This window comes from Ranitomeya variabilis, chromosome 4, assembly GCF_051348905.1.
Source record: "Ranitomeya variabilis isolate aRanVar5 chromosome 4, aRanVar5.hap1, whole genome shotgun sequence".
In the NCBI taxonomy this organism is placed as follows: domain Eukaryota; kingdom Metazoa; phylum Chordata; class Amphibia; order Anura; family Dendrobatidae; genus Ranitomeya; species Ranitomeya variabilis.
The window spans coordinates 583,325,121-583,343,031 of NC_135235.1; the positions used below are offsets into that span (position 1 = coordinate 583,325,121).

The window sequence follows — 17,911 nt, forward strand, 5'->3', positions numbered from 1 at the left end:
GATATTATCTGCCAAAACTGTCCTGCTAGGGTCATGTACAGTTCGCAGGCGTTGGCATAGTAACTGGGCCTGACTGAGCATATCAATGAGCTTATCAGCCAGGTGGCAGGTACATTTCAAATTGCCTCAGAAACCCGGCCATTATAACCTATGTGAAAATTTCCCTATTGAAAAGCATTACAATGAGGGGAAAAAACATTTTCAAACGCAAATTGCGCCAAAACTACAAATCCGATCGACACGAAAAATACTTAGCACACCTCTTGGGGACGCTGGCTTCGAAATGACACCTCACTGGAGTCTGTGAGTGAAGCGGTTCGGGCCGCATTACGTGCGGACTGAATAATAATAAGAACTAGATGGGTATTTCCTGAAGGAACTACAGATAGTGCTTTGGAATGGTGCCCGGGCTGCCCCTGCAAGACTTTCACACTTGGGTGCCCCTCAGGCGGTCCGATTTGGTGGGTTGGGTCAATCTGGGTCTGATTTTGTGGGCGGGGTAAATCTAGGTCCGATTCGGTGGGCGGGGTCACTTTTGGTCCGATTCTGTGGGCGCGGCCACTCTGGGTCCGATTCGGTGGGCGGAGCCACTCTGGGTCCGATTTGGTGGGCGGGGCACCTTAGGGACCAATTTGGTGGGTGGGGTCACTCGGTCCGATTTGGTGGGCTGGGCACCTCAGGGTCTCATTTGGTGGGCTGGGCACCTCAGGGTCCGATTTGGTGGGTGGGGTCACTCTGGGTCCGATTTGGTGGAAGGGGTCACTCTGGGTTTGATTTGGTGGAAGGGGTCACTCTGGGTTCGATTTGGTGGGCGGAGCCACTCTGGGTCCGATTTGGTGGGCGGGGTCACTCTGGGTCCGATTTGGTGGGCGGGGTCACTCTGGGTCCGATTTGGTGAGCCGGGCCCCTCGGGGTCCGATTTGGTGAGCGGGGTAATCTACTATATAATTGTCTAAGGGCACTTCCGTCTTTCTGTCTCACAACACCGCTACGTCATCATCTCATGAGACCGCAATGCACTCTTGGGACCGGAGCGCGCAACAAGCATCGGGTACCGGCCACTCCAGGTGCAACAAGCATCGTGTACCGGCCGCTCTAGGAGGTGCAACAACCATCAGATACCGGCCGCTCCAGGAGGTGAGTATGTAACTTTTTTATTTTAATTCTTTTTTTTTTTTTTTAACAGGGATATGCAGTATACTATGTGACTGGACAATATACTACGTGACTGGGCAGTATAACTACGTGGCTCTGCGCTGTATACTGCGTGGCTCTGCGCTGTATACTGCGTGGCTCTGCGCTGTATACTACGCGGCTCTGCGCTGTATACTACGCGGCTCTGCGCTGTATACTGCACGGCTCTGCGCTTTGTACTGCGCGGCTCTGCGCTATATACTGCGTGGCTCTTCGCTGTATACTGCGCGGCTCTGCGCTGTGTACTGCGCGGCTCTGCACTGTGTACTGCACGGCTCTGCGCTGTATACTGCGCGGCTCTGCGCTGTATACTGGGCGGCTCTGCGCTGTGTACTGCGCGGCTCTGCGCTGTATACTGCGCGGCTCTGCGCTGTATACTGCGCGGCTCTGCGCTGTGTACTGCGCGGCTCTGCGCTGTGTACTGCGCGGCTCTGCGCTGTGTACTGCGCGGCTCTGCGCTGTGTACTGCGCGGCTCTGCGCTGTGTACTGCGCGGCTCTGCGCTGTGTACTGCGCGGCTCTGCGCTGTGTACTGCGCGGCTCTGCGCTGTGTACTGCGCGGCTCTGCGCTGTGTACTGCGCGGCTCTGCGCTGTGTACTGCGCGGCTCTGCGCTGTGTACTGCGCGGCTCTGCGCTGTGTACTGCGCGGCTCTGCGCTGTGTACTGCGCGGCTCTGCGCTGTGTACTGCGCGGCTCTGCGCTGTGTACTGCGCGGCTCTGCGCTGTGTACTGCGCGGCTCTGCGCTGTGTACTGCGCGGCTCTGCGCTGTGTACTGCGCGGCTCTGCGCTGTGTACTGCGCGGCTCTGCGCTTTATACTGCGCGGCTCTGCGCTTTATACTGCGCGGCTCTGCGCTGTGTACTGCGCGGCTCTGCGCTGTGTACTGCGCGGCTCTGCGCTGTGTACTGCGCGGCTCTGCGCTGTGTACTGCACGGCTCTGCGCTGTGTACTGCGCGGCTCTGCGCTGTGTACTGCACGGCTCTGCGCTTTAAACTGCGCGGCTCTGCGCTGTGTACTGCACGGCTCTGCGCTGTGTACTGCGCGGCTCTGCGCTGTGTACTGCGCGGCTCTGCGCTTTATACTGCGCGGCTCTGCGCTGTGTACTGCGCGGCTCTGCGCTGTGTACTGCGCGGCTCTGCGCTGTGTACTGCACGGCTCTGCGCTTTATACTGCGCGGCTCTGCGCTGTGTACTGCACGGCTCTGCGCTGTGTACTGCGCGGCTCTGCGCTGTGTACTGCGCGGCTCTGCGCTTTATACTGCGCGGCTCTGCGCTGTGTACTGCGCGGCTCTGCGCTGTGTACTGCGCGGCTCTGCGCTGTGTACTGCACGGCTCTGCACTGTATACTGCGTGGCTGTGCAATATACTACGTGGACATGCATATTCTAGAATACCCGATGAGTTAGAATCGGGCCACAGTCTAATAATCATAAGACTACGGATAGTGGTTTGGAATTGTGCTGTACTGTCACTTTAAGAGCTGATATTATCTGACAAAACTTGTGACCTGGTGAGCTGATGTAGATTTCATAGGAGTTGGCATAGTAACTGTGTCTGACTGCGCATATCAATGAGCTAATCAGCCAGGTGGCAGTTATTTTTAGAAATTGCCTCAGAAACCAGCCCATTATAAACGTATAGGAAAATTTCTCCATTGAAACGCATTGAAAGACTTTTTTCAAACACAAATTGCGCAAAAACTACAAATCCGATCGACACGAAAAATACTTAGCACACCTCTCAGGAACGCTGGCTTCGAAATGACACCTCACTGGAGTCTGTGAGTTTAGCGGTTCGGGCCGCATTACGTGCGGACTGAATAATAAGAATAAGAAGAAGTTTACCACGGTGGAATAACAGTATAGTGCTTTGTTCCAAAGCACTATAATAAGAATAAGAAGAAGAAGAAGTTATCCACGGTGGAATAACAGTATAGTGCTTTGTTCCAAAGCACTATAATAAGAAGTTTACCACGGTGGAATAACAGTATAGTGCTTTGTTCCAAAGCACTATAATAATAAGAAGAAGTAGTTTACCACGATGGAATAACAGTATAGTGCTTTGTTCCAAAGCACTATAATTATATAGTTGAAGATCGCACTCTTTTACCCTTTGCCCCATTGCAAATAGGTTTGGCTTGACTTTTAAAGACCATTTCTCATATCTCCAGGTACAATACAATTTAATGAAATTTCTAAACCTCCCATATAGGGTCAATAGTGATATTATCAAGACCCTCTCATCTTCCTCATCCCTAGATATGGGCTTGAGACCCCTTTATGATTCCTTGGGACATAAGAGCAGATTCGTAAAATCTATGCCCTTCATATCCTGGGAAAAAGACCTTGGTAAAGCCATACCTGAGCAGGACTGGCTAAGAGCAATTAAATTGGCAGGGCGGACATTTGGTTGTGCGGCCCACTTTGAATCACACTTGAAGCTGATATCCGCTGATATTTTACTCCCGTGAAGCTCCATTCTATGTTTCCCCAACACCTCACCCCTATGTTGGCAAAACTGTAATCAGGTGGGCTCCTTATATCATATTTTGGGATTGTCCACTTATAACGTCTTTGTGGGACCACGCCTTTAGACTTACTTCACTTGCAGTGGGACAGATCGTCCAGCAAACTCACGAGGTGGCGCTCCTCCTCTAAGGCTATGTGCCCATGTTGCGGATTTCTGTGCGGATTTTTCCGCTCAGTTTTTGAAAAAAATTACCCACGGATTTACCGCAGATTTCCAGTTTTCATTGTGTGGATTTCACCTGCGTTTTAACACCTGCGAATTCCTATTGAGGAGCAGGTGTAAAACGCTGCGGAATCCGCCCAAAGACTTGACATGCTGCGGAAAATAAACCGCAGCGTTTCCACGTGGAATTTTCCGCAGCATGGGCACTGTGGATTTTGTTTTCCATAGGTTTACATGGTACCGTAAACCAGTTGGAAAACTGCTGCGAATCCGCAGCAACCAATCCACAGATCCGCAGGCAAATCCCCAACGTATGCAGATACCCTTAAACCTACGTGCATTCCCACCCGTGCTCTAGAGGGGTAACGGCTCATATTGTGTTAACGACAAGACTCCTATTAGCTAAACATTGGAAAACAGATGTTCCTAAGAGAGGCCATAACTCAAGCGGTTAATACCACGTTTATTTTTGAAAAAATGCTAGCCCACAAAAATAACGCCTTACAGAAGTTCACCAGGAATTGGCAGGCTTGGGAAGCTGTACAGTCAGCGAGTCACAGTTGACCAGTCAAATAAAGGTTGGGGGCGAGCACTGGGGAGGAGAGGGTTGAGACCAAAACTCTTTGTTTACACTGCAATGGCTGTATAATTATTAATTTATGTTACTTTGACCTGCGTTGCACATTTGTGCTAATGTATTAGAATATTTTCAATAAAAACTACGGTAATTTAAAAAAAAAAAAAAAAGTGAAGGACGCAGAGTTAGTTTTAAACTTACTCCCATTCCCTGTAGATGGAAATAAATCTGCAGATGTGGGAAGATCCTGACCCTTGATTGGCTGGTGCTCATCAGGAACTATCAAAGTGGGCTACAGTTAGGGTACTGTCACACAGTCACACTTTGATCGCTACGACGGTACGATCCGTGACGTTCCAGCGATATCCATACGATATCGCTGTGTCTGACACGCAGCAGCGATCAGGGACCCTGCTGAGAATCGTACGTCGTAGCAGATCGTTTGGAACTTTCTTTCGTCGCTTGATCACCCGCTGACATCGCTGGATCGTTGTGTGTGACAGCGATCCAGCGATGTGTTCGCTTGTAACCAGGGTAAACATCGGGTAACTAAGCGCAGGGCCGCGCTTAGTAACCCGATGTTTACCGTGGTTACCAGCGTAAAAGTACAAAAAAAACAAACAGTACATACTCACATTCCGGTGTCTGTCCCCCGGCGTCTCAGCTTCTCTGCACTGTGAGCGCCTGCCAGCCGGAAAGCGAGCACAGCGGTGACGTCTGACGTCACCGCTGTGCTTTCCGGCTATGGTGCTTACACAGTGGAGAGAAGCAGAACGCTGGGGGACAGACACCGGAATGTGAGTATGTACGGTTTGTTTTTTTTACGTTTACGCTGGTAACCAGGGTAAACATCGGGTTACTAAGCGTGGCCCTGCGCTTAGTAACCCGATGTTTACCCTGGTTACCCGGGGACTTCGGCATCGCTCCAGCGCCGTGATTGCAACGTGTGACCGCAGTCTACGACGCTGGAGCGATACTCATACGACGCTGCGACGTCACGGATCGTGCCGTCGTAGTGTCCAAAGTGTGATTGTGTGACAGTACCTTAACTGAGCAGACAGGCAGACATGATAGGCTTAGATACAGCAGCTTAACAGACAGTCCTATTTAGAATCGGCTTTGATACATAGGCTTAGCAGACAAAGGATGGACTTAGAAAGAGTAATTAAGAAATTATCACACAGGACAGGCCTTGAGACAGTAGCTTATATAGCTTGACACGAGGGTTTTTTTTTTGGTGGTGGTGGGGGGGGGGGGGTAACTCTTTCAATTCCCAACATAGCAAAATCTGAAGGATCAGAATTATGAACCTTGGTGAAGTGGAAGGAAATGGCAGATATACTGCGAGTTTTACTCCCAGTGTCGAACAGTTAACATCTAGTTCTTATTTTAAAGGAGCCAGTGGTGCCACCTATGTATTGCTAAATAAATAAAAGTAATATTGCAATTTATGTATTGATTTCTTTTTTATTTGAATAAGAAAAAAATGACCTCGAATTCTGCATTACCGAGCAACAAGTGCAAATCTTATGCCAACATTTATATGATCCTTTGCCATAACTAAGGATACCACTTGTATCCAAACCGCATCAGATTGGAATTGCTCCTGTCCAGGTGTGTTCTGTACATGTTTTTAATTGAAGAATAAAAGGTCATCTTTTACTCATTTGAGTGCTGGACACTTCCACCTTTGCTGCAATATTAGGGTTCGCTCACACTAACGTATAAAATAATCGGTCCCATTTTCATCCAGGAGAGTGGGATGATTTTTTTTTCACTTGTCATCCATGTGCTGTTTGATTGCAATCCAATATTTTACTCAGCAGCAGGGACATACATAGAAATAATCGGGCCCCATAGCTGCCATTACAGTTCCCCCCTACCTTGCGTAAAAAAAAAAAAAGAGCATATCTCACAACTGTGCAGCCCATACAAAGTCATTTTCCTCCTACTTGAAACCCCTAGATTGCCCTTTCATTGACCTCATAAAGCATGATTCCAACTATAGTGTCCCCCGAAATCAAAGTATGAAACTCCCACAGTGAATTCTTCCACAGTACCCTCCAAACACATGATATGATGAACCTACTGTACCCCCACCCCCATCAAAGTATAGTGTGCACCACACAGTGTGATGCCCCAACTGTTATCGCCACACAGCCCTCCATACTGTATGATGGCCCCCACAATCTTCCACTCACTATACTGGCCCCGATACAACTATCCACAATGTATAATGGCCCCCACCCAGCCCTCTAAACAGCCCACAGACTCACACAGTCCTCTATACTGTACTATGGACCCCATAAAAAAGTCACACTGTATAATGGCTGCACATAGCCCTCCAAATGATATAATGGCCCCCACATAGCCCTACATACAGTATAATGGCCCCCAACATAATCCTGCAAACAGTATACGCTAATACCCTCCTCTATATAGACCTGCAAACAGTATAACAATCTCCACATAGCCCTCCATGCAGCATCATGGGCCCCACTTAGCCCTCCATACAGTATTATGGGCATCATATAGTTCTTCCATACAGTATTATGGGCTCCACATAACCCTCCATACAGTATTATGGCCCCCACATAGCCCTCCAAATAATATAATGACCTCACATAGCCCTCCAAATAGTATAATGGCTCCCACATGGCCCTCCATACAGTATTATGGGCATCATATAGTTCCTCCATACAGTATTATGGGCACCATATAGTCCTGCATACAGTATTATGGGCACCACATAGCCTTCCAAATAATATAATGACCCCACATAGCCCTCCAAATAATATAATGACCCCACATAGTCCTCCAAATAGCATAATGGCTCCCACATGGCCCTCCATACAGTATTATGGGCATCATATAGTTCCTCCATACAGTATTATGGGCACCACATAGCCTTCCAAATAATATGACCCCACATAGCCCTCCAAATAATATAATGACCCCACATAGCCCTCCAAATAATATAATGACCCCACATAGCCCTCCAAATAATATAATGACCCCACATAGTCCTCCAAATAGCATAATAGCTCCCACATGACCCTCCATACAGTATTATGGGCATCATATAGTTCCTCCATACAGTATTATGGGCACCACATAGCCTTCCAAATAATATGACCCCACATAGCCCTCCAAATAATATAATGACCCCACATAGCCCTCCAAATAATATAATGACCACACATAGTCCTCCAAATAGCATAATGGCTCCCACATGGCCCTCCATACAGTATTATGGGCATCATATAGTTCCTCCATACAGTATTATGGGCACCACATAGCCCTCCAACTAATATAATGACCCCACATAGCCCTCCAAATAATATAATGACCCCACATAGCCCTCCAAATAGTGTAATGGCCCCCACATAGCCCTCCATACAGTATAATGGCCCCACATAGCCCTCCATACAGTATAATGGCCCCACATAGCTCTCCATATAGTACTGTTAGCACCACATAACTCTCCATACAGTACAATGGGCTCAACATAGTCCTCCATAGTACTGTGAGTATCATATAGTCCTAAATACAGTATTATGGGCAACACATAGTCCTCCATACAGTATTATGTGCACCATATAATCCTGCATATAGTATTATGGGCCACATATAGCCCTCCATACAGTATTATGACTACTATATAGTTCGCAACACATTATTATGTGCCCCATAGAGTCCTCCATACGTAAAAAAAAAATATATAAACAAATACCTCTCCCCGTTTTTCTGGTGCAGCATGTCTTCTGATCCTCTGCACTGCTTGACACAGAGGGTGCCCTGTAGTGATGTCATCGTGCACTCTGCGCTGAGACTTTACAGAACTCAGATGCAGAGGCAGAATGACAGGAGAGTGAGCGACAGCTGACACTCCCTCTCCCATCATTGTTTTCAACTGTATTGGCATCCAGGATGTTGATATAGTTGAAGTACGTTGCAAGGGGGAGTGGACCAGTGCCAGAGCTGGCATCAGGACCCCCGACTCATGGGCCCCATAGTGGCCGCGTGGCCTGCTCCTATTGGTGGTACGCCACTTTCCTATGCTACAGAATTGTATCCAATTTTTTTTTCTCATGCTGAATACTGCTGAGAAATAAATATGCAGATCTGCACTGCTTCATTGAACAACATTGGTCCGAGTGCAATCCTATTTTTTATCGTATTCTCGTCTGATTTATACGCAAGCGTGCGCAAACCCTTATGGCAATTATATTCTTGTACATCGGTTCAGTATTAGGCTGGGGTCACACTTAAAGAAAAATTGGTCTGAGTCTCCCTGCCTAGAGTCGCACAAGTGTAATGCGAGTACAATCCGATTTTTCACACCTAGCATCCGATTTACATCCGATTGCAATGCGATTGTATTTACATACAGCAGTTCTCCATGTAGTAGTTACATTCCTGTACATAGGGGCAGTATTATAGTATTTATATTCTTATATATAGGAACAGTATTATAGTAATTATATTCCTGTACATAGAGGGCAGTATTATAGTAGTTATAATCTTGTACATAGGGGGCAGTTTTATACTAGTTATATTCTTGTACATAGGGGGCAGTATTATAGTAGTTATATTCTTGTACATAGGGGTAGTATTATAGTAGTTATATTCTTGTACATAGGGGCAGTATTATAGTAGTTATATTACTGTATATAGGGGCAGTATTATAATAGCTACATTCTGGTACATACGGTGTGGTATTGTAGTTATATTCTTGTACATAGGGGCAGTATTATAGTAGTTATATTCTTGTACATAGGGGTAGTATTATTGTAGTTATATTACTGTATATAGGGGCAGTATTATAATAGCTACATTCTGTACATACAGTGTGGTATTGTAGTTATATTCTTGTACATAGGGGCAGTATTATAGTAGTTATATTCTTGTACATAGGGGCAGTATTATAGTAGTTCTATTCTTTTACATAGTGGACATTATTATAGTGGTTACATTCCTGTACATAGGGGGCAGTATTATAGTAGTTATATTCTTGTAAGTGGCAGTATTCTTGTACATGGGGTGTGGTATTATAGTAGTTATATTCTTGTACATATGGGGCAGTATTGTAGCAGTTATATTCTTCTACATTGGGGGCAGTATGAATATAGCTACTTTAATACTTAGCCCTATGAGACTAACTACATCACATATATGTCTAACACTGCTTACAGTCAAGGAGATCACATGAAGCATAAATGCATGGGACAAGGATCATGATGTAATCAAAATGTTATCTGCGTATCACATGACGGCTAGCACTATATATAGCAGTATTATGTGTCTGCAACTGCTGCATATAATTGTTGAGTATAATAATGAACATGCTCTCATAAGGTAATCATTCTATGGAAATATCCCGTCATCAGTAGCACTCTTCAGGCTTTTAAAGGAGGAATCCATGATGATTCTGCTATGTGTCAGAAATACATGTCTGATGATCACATTTGTGGAGTTCTTGGATCAGACCACCACTGATATTCAGGGCAAAGTGCCATCCCCATTTAGATCCTTGAGATGTTTTGCATTGCCAAGATATTTTTAATGTTCCTCTATCAAACCACACTCAAAGCTTGAAAATTACGGTAATATTCCTCTTCTCTCCCAAGTTAGAATGGCAGAATAAAAAGAAGCCGAGAAATGGAACATGGTTTCAGTGGCCTTTTTTTGGCTTTGCATGGTGCGGTTATATTGGCGCTGAATTAAACTACTGTATTAGTTAAAGATTTTATTGTGCATTTATTTAGGTAAGACATGATGATATTGTTTGGGGACTAAATGGCACTGTATTGAAGTATGATTTAGAGGCTATAGTAGATATAAAAATTCTACGCACTTTGTTAGACTTTAAACTTGTTAAAATGCCAATTTTTTGTTATGTAGAAGAATCACTTCAGAACTTTGTTCACAATTAACCCCTTTCCGACATCGGGCATAAATGTACGTCAATGTCGGACTCCCACCCTTTGATGTGGGCTCAGGCGGTGAGCCCTCATCTTTCCCATCACATGTCCGCTGTTTTGAACAGCTGACATGTTTCCGGAACAGCCGCGAATGGAATCGCGATCCACCCGCAGCCATTAACCCGCAGCCATTAACCCGTTAAATGCCACTGTCAAACTGACAGCGGTATTTAACATGCGCTTTCGGCAATCGTGCCGGAAATCCACCCATCGGTGACCCCTGTCACATGATAACGGGTCACCGAGGGGTTGGCATGACAACCAGAGGTCTCCTGCAGACCTCTATGGTTGTCACTGCCGAATTGCTATGAGCGCCGCCCAGTGGTCGGTAAAACAGTCTTGCAATATAAAAAAACACTTTACATTTCTTCAATGAGATCTCTGGTTTTAACCCTTCGGATATCATTGCCCCCGGTGTGCACAATAATCAAACTTGGTAATGGGGAAAATCTATCTAGCATGAATAATCTGGTTCAGTATATCACACCACTTTAAACCTCTGATGCCAATCCAACATAAAGAAAACTCAGGATCAAAAAATAAATTAACACCATATTTCCATACCGAAGCTCTTTTCTCCACCAAATGTATAAAGGAATGGCAAATAATCCAAATATATATTTTTCCAGGATCTAAGGGAAAGAATAAATTAAAATTGACTGTGGTCTAACATTGATGTTAAATCTGCTTGATTCCCATCTACCAAGCGGTTTTACAGCTTCCTCACTAAATCCCAATCTCACAGCTTCAGTCACTGTTCCAATCCTGAAGGAATGGGAAGAGAAATAAAAATGCTCAAGGTTCAACATCTGTAGAGATTATTTAAAGATGAAATTAACTTAGTCACAATGGAACCATCCAAATTAACAAACAAAGGTCCTGTAGAAAAAGTATTCAAATAGGCCACGAACAGGACATATACTATTATTAACCGCAGATAAACGTAACCACGTACCTCTTCGAAATTGGTCAGTCTTTGATTTTCTGAGGCCTTGTTCACACGATCCTTTTTTCGCTGCGGATTTTTCAGGTCCTGATTTGTGAAAACCGCAGTGCAAAACCAGCGGTGGTTTTCACTGCGGTTTTCAGTCCTTTTTCTACTGCGGATTCCACTGCGGGTTTCCAGCTGCTTTTTCCTATTGGTGCAGGTGGAAAACAGCAGTGGAATCCGCAGAAAGAATTAACATGGTACTTCTTTTTTTCTGCAGAAAATCAGCGCGGATTTTCCAGCGGAAAAAAGGAACGTGGGAACAGCGGGTTTTTTTTTCCATTGGGTAACATTGTACTGTACCCTGCATGGAAAAAGGATGCGGATCCGCAGCTGCAAATCCGCTGCGGATCCGCAGCAAAAACCGCATCGTGTGAACATAGCCTTATACAGACCCTAAAACTGCTAGATTCTATAACAATGTAATCCCCAAAAATTCCAGAAGGGCAAAATTTGTTTTAAGAAACTAAATTTGCTGATCCAGCTGCAAAAAAAGGCAACTAAAAATCACTTTAAGTAACAGAAACTGAAATTGGGATGAACACCCACCAACCTTGATAGCACCTCAATAGCAACCGGGCGCCTTTTGTCACAACTGAAACCCCATCCCTCTTTAGTCCTTTTAACAACTTCTTCACCTGAAAAACTCTATTCAATGGTCACACTTCATATAACTTCTGAAAAAATTAGATCCCATGTACAATAAGGGCTAGAGAAGAATAAAGAATACGAAAACTGCACATTTATGTGGCTTGCATCGGACGTCAGTCACACAGGTAACCACATCAATGTGCAGTTTTTTCTACTAGGCAGCCAACCCCTCCTGTGCTGCCCCTTGCCTTTATCAGTGGAGGCCTGCTGCATCCTGCTAGATGTGCATTTGTCATCAGACAGGGTTTTGGGAAGGCCGTATCTTATGGTATATGTTTTTCTGAGTTTTTCTTTGTTAGCTTTTTAAATCATCTCGACCACAATTGCATAATAACAAGACTGCGTCCTCAAAGGAGGCAAATTTAACCACTGCCACACACTTATCCACCTCGTTATTTAAGGGAGATCCCTTTGGAAATGACAAATGGTGGATAGTGATGGGCGAACGTGCTCTTATCTGAGCATGCTCGGGTGTTATCAGAGTATCCTGGGCGTGCTCGTATATTATATTCGTGTCCCTGCGGCTGCAGGATTTGCAGTTGTTAGAGAACCTGAACAAATGTGGGTATTCCCTAGCAAACAGGCAATGCCTGCATGTGTTCAGGCAAATTATGTAGCCACGAGGACGTGATCATAATATAATAGCACACCCAAGATACTCGGATAACATCCGAACATGGTCAGATAAGAAGTTATCCGAGCATGTTCGCTCATAACTATTCGGTTCCTTCTTGGGGACAACTCCTAATGGTGAAATCCTGTAGGTTTGAAAAGGTGGGCTAACAAATGGGCCGGCAATTTTTCCTTCCTCCAAATCACAAAATAATTTGTCCCTAACCACAGACAAGTGTTTATTTGTTGATTTTAAATTATTAATTACCTTACAACCTACACCTCTAAAAGGCAGTATGAAAAAAATCTTAGACACTTTTTCCGCCATCTCCCTCTCTGGGAATGCTTCTAGTGAACAATACATTCTTTCCCACCTCACCGATGCCTGCGCCTTTTTTAAAGGGAACCTGTCACCCCCAAAATCGATGGTGAGGTAAGCTCACCGTCATCAGGGGCTTATCTACAGCATTCTGTAATGCTGTAGATAAGCCCCAGATGTTACCTGAAAGAGGAGAAAAAGACGTTAGATTATACTCACCCAGGGGCGGTCCCGCTCCGATGGGTGTCTCAGGTCCGGTATAGCGCCTCCCATCTTAATTCCATGACGTCCTCTTCTGGTCTTCACGCCGCTGCTCCAGCGCAGGCGTACTTAGCTTCCCTGTTGAGGGCAGAGCAAAGTACTGCAGTGCGCAGGCGCCAGAAAGGTCAGAGAGGCTCGGCGCCTGCGCACTGCAGTACTTTGCTCTGCCCTCAACAGGGAAGCTAAGTACGCCGGAGCCGCGGTGTGAAGACCAGAAGAGGACATCATGGAATGAGGATGGGAGGCTCCGGAGCGGACCTGAGACACGAATCGGACCGGACCAGCAGCGGGACCGCCCCTGGGTGAGTATAATCTAACCTCTTTTTCTCCTCTTTCAGGTAACATCGGGGGCTTATCTACAGCATTACAGAATGCTGTAGATAAGCCCCTGATGACGGTGAGCTTACCTCACCATCGATTTTGGGGGTGACAGGTTCCATTTAATGTAAACCTTGGTACTTGGCTCTGGCTGAATGGCACTGACAATGCTAGCGACGAAATGCTAGAAGAAAAAGAGCCCCATGCTTGTACCGGCTATTCTGCAACCATTTACAGCTTGAGTCATTAAAGGCAAAACATAACCCTTTTTGAATGCTATTCACATTTGCCGATGCATTACTCTGTCGTCTAAATGAGGATAAAGGCCTCTGAGGAAGCATGAGATTCAACCAAAGGCCAACATCCTTATAACACCTTATGAACTAACAATTTTTGACGGACCTGCTCATCATTTAAACCAGGCGAAACCCCCCAAATTCTTAATCACCTCTTACACAATGTCTAAATGCTGGAACAAGCCACAGCATTTTTCTGGAAACCATTCGTCAATATTTAATGAGAAAATGCAAAAGGTTTGAAGCCAATTATGAAAGGATCTTGGAACTCCCTTCCGCCGATCATTTTTTTAATCTTGCCTTAAAAATTATTTTGAAGATGGACGTAGAGATATGTCAACAAACGCATTCTTCCAACGTTTTTCTTTTATATTTGATGAGAGATGATAACCTAAACAGGGCTACATCACATATCAATGCTTCTTTAATGCACATCTCATTAATACCTTGAGATTTGCTGCTAGAAGCATTCTTATTTAATACAGAATTAGTCTACAGCCGGACTGTCCTCAGACCTAGCAAAGGCTACAGTCATGTCATTAATTACGTCTTGTAAGAAAGAATTAGCGTTATTTTAACATAGTGGGGCAGAGCCCTCATTTATCTCACCCATTCCGGTGTTTGTGGTAAGTGATCCTGGATCCTGATCCCTTGTCGCCCGGTCAGACCTTCTTGGTACCGTGACCCGATCCCTTGCAGCAGCATAGCAGTCAGGAGCTCCATCAGCAGTCAGTACACCCTGAGCCTGATCTTCAGCCTTGTGGTACCCAGAGACCGTTACTCTGCTGGATTGTATGTCTCCGATTCTGCCAGCTGAACAGTTTTGAGATGGCAAGGCTGTGGGAGCCGCTTGCCAGGACGATAGCCCTTGGTCTCCGGGCTGGAGGGGAGAGGATAAGCTGACCTGTGTACCTCTCCTCACGGTAGACCGACTCCGCCGCCCTGCTCCCGACCGTTCCCCTCTTGGCGTTACCTCCGTCGTCCTCTTCCTGCGCAGCCGATGACCAGGTGGGGAATAGGAAGCCCTGGGCCTTCGGGTCCTGACAGACAGCCGGATATCATCCGCACCACCCACCTCTTCCTGCAACTCAGAGCATACGTCCGGAACCGGCGGAGCCAAATCCTCTACGGTCCCTGCTGCTGGTTCTTCAGCCAAACAATGCCGCAGCCATTCTTCACCACCCGATGACTGGGAATTTTCCATGAGGTGATGTAATAACTCCTCCATCTTCAAATGTTCCTGTCAGAATGACACCACAAATAGCGCACCTTGGTTTAAATAGAAGACTGAACTCCTGCTGCATCCACCAATCAACTGGTCCGGATTGAGTGGGAAAAGACATCTCCAGGTCAGTATAATCTGCCCAGCAACCTGGTCAGTCTGATCCTGTGGGCTTCATTAACCCTTGACATAACTCAGACAAAAACAATAATTTAGCAGATAACTCTTGACTGATTATTGCTATTAAAGTCCCATGAGCCCCCTTAATCTGACAGAAGTGGGCTTCACATTCAATGCTTATGTTAGGGCGCAGTCAGGCGGCCATATAAATCTGACAGAGATGGAACGCAGTGCATAGCCTGACCGGCGGCTCTCCTGACCTGAGCGTTGCGATCTCCATCACATTTATAAGGCCGTCTGACTGCGCCTTTATACTGCGCTCAGGGAACAAAAAAGCTAAAACTGACAATTACTTTTCATTTTGTTATGTTTTTTTTCTTTTCAGTAGAAGATGAAGCCCAGTAGAAAAAGTATGAGAATCAACCACAACATGAAATCTTTGGTGTCCAAAACTATATAAATATATAAAAAATGTCTATTATAACGGCACGTTGGCACTATCGTTTAGGCACTTATGAAAATCAGCTACAATGTGTAGAAAAAAAAAAAAAAAGCACAAGATGGGGTTTATGAGGGCAATCATGGAGACAGGTTCCCTGTAAGAGACGAACACTGAGTAACACCCGGTGACAGGTCACGAGAACAAAGTCTCGGGATGTCATTCAGTAGCAGCTCTCCTGTTACTGACATTATCAGTAACCTGTTCTCCCACTTCCCAGTTGTGACCTCAAAGTCTTGTGACCCATCTGATGTCACCGCCACTCCCTGCTGGAAGAGACATATAGAGCGGGGAGCAGGAAGACAGGTGATCTCCAGCTGAGAAGACAGAAACCGCACTCACCAGGTGAGCACCTGCCATTATTACCTGTATAATGACCAGAAGATAGTACGCAGATGTAGCAGAGCCAAGTTTGCAATTTGGCTTGATAAATGTTGAAGTATTATGACTTGTGATCTTACTTAGGACTGCAGGTGAAAGGACTACATTATCTTAGGACGACAAGAAACTAACTCCGCTCTGCTGCCTCAGTGTATGAGAGGTCTGTCCACACTACTAGCACTGTAAGGGTATGTGCACACGTTGCGGATTTTGCTGCGGATCCGCAGCAGTTTTCCATAAGTTTACAGTACCATGTAAACCTATGGAAAACAAAATCCACAGTGCACATGCTGGGTAAAAAAACGCACAGAAACGTAGCGTTGTTTATTCCGCAGCATGTTCATTCTTTGTGCGGATTCCGCAGCGGTTTACACCTGCTCCATAATAGGAATCTGCAGGTGTAAAACCGCAGGTGGAATCCGCACAAAATCCGCAGAAAAATCGCGGTAAATCCGCGGTAATTCCGCAGAACATCTGCAGTGTGGTTTACCTGCATATTAACCAGAATAAGTCTGGAAAAATCCACAGAGTAATCTGCAGCGTGTGCACATACCCTTAGGGTCTGTTCACAGTGGGATTTTGAAGCAGAAACTGAGGGTAAACACTCCAAATCCTCCTAAAAAACGGGGTGCTTCCGTTCACTGCCTATGTGCACACATAACGGATTTTAGACCACATTCACATGTTGAATTTTTTACCTCAGTATTTGTAGCCAAACCAGGAGGGGAACAATCAGAGGAAAAGTAGAATAGAAACACGTCACCATTTCTGTATTATCACCCACTGCTGGTTTTGGCTTACAAATATTGATGTAAAATACTGACCAAATACTGAACGTGTGAATATGGTCTAATTAAACTCAGGCAAATCTGACAAGTTTTTCAAGTAGAAGATGCTTCAGGAAACTCTGGAGGTTTTTTCCTGCCCCTTTATGCAGTTTTTTTGGTGGTGGGGAGTGGATCATTTTTCGGATTTTTATTTTTTTTAAGGATTCTCCCAGTTATTTTCGCAATTTGTTTATAGGTGTTTATTTCACTATACAATAATGAAGAATCAGCAAATTTTTTTTATAAGCAAAAATAATGGTAAAACGATCAAAAAATGTCTGTCCACCTTCAGGACATTTTTGCTCTTTCCCATTGATTTCTATTATAAATTACAGAGCGTCTTCCTAGTGGAAAACGCCAGAGAAATGGTCATCACTGCTAACCGCTTGGCGTTTTTAGAAACCTGAAGTGGTAAAAAGACTGAAAATGTGTCAGCGAGCACTTTTCACATAATTACTTATGTTCATTCTTTTGACTATTTTCTGCTCCCTCAGGCGGTTTCTGTGAATCTGACTGAAAAACACATTGTGTGCACAGAGCCAAAGAAGAAGCGTTTCCTGATGCAGTTTCCACTACAAACCCATTTTTGAACCTCAAAAAAAAAACAAAAAAAACCCTCTAAGACTATGTGCACACAACATCTTTTTTAGACAGAACATGGTGCACACCAATGTAACAATGACATTGCTGTGCACCAGGAGTGGGTGATAAATACAGAAGTGGTGACGTGTTTCTATTATACTTTCCCTCTGATTGTTCCTCTTCTGGTTTTGGCTTACAAATACTGAGGTAAAATACTGACTACTGAAGGTGGGAACGTGGCCTTAAACGTTCTTTGCAGACTTTTGATTGAACAGTGCCTAGTTTGGAGCGGATTCCGGTCGAAGAAATGGCATGCACTTTCTATTTTTCCTCCAAGTGTTCTTCAAATCTTCAAGAAAAAATTAAAAACCTTTCAAAAAACTTGCATGA

General features: G+C 45.1%; 1 protein-coding gene across 2 annotated transcripts in view; it reads left to right on the plus strand.

The window, feature by feature from the left end:
* The window catches only part of SDCBP2 (syndecan binding protein 2), a 104,135-nt gene that overhangs the window by 69,749 nt on the left and 16,475 nt on the right, over positions 1–17,911 (plus strand). Inside the window, exon 2 of one of the 2 annotated variants that reach the window (XM_077253026.1) lies at positions 15,952–16,076. The gene's annotated coding sequence lies outside the window, so the exon portion shown is untranslated. Of the gene's footprint in view, positions 1–15,949; positions 16,077–17,911 lie in introns of those variants that run through there. The other variant, XM_077253025.1, reaches the window with a different exon arrangement.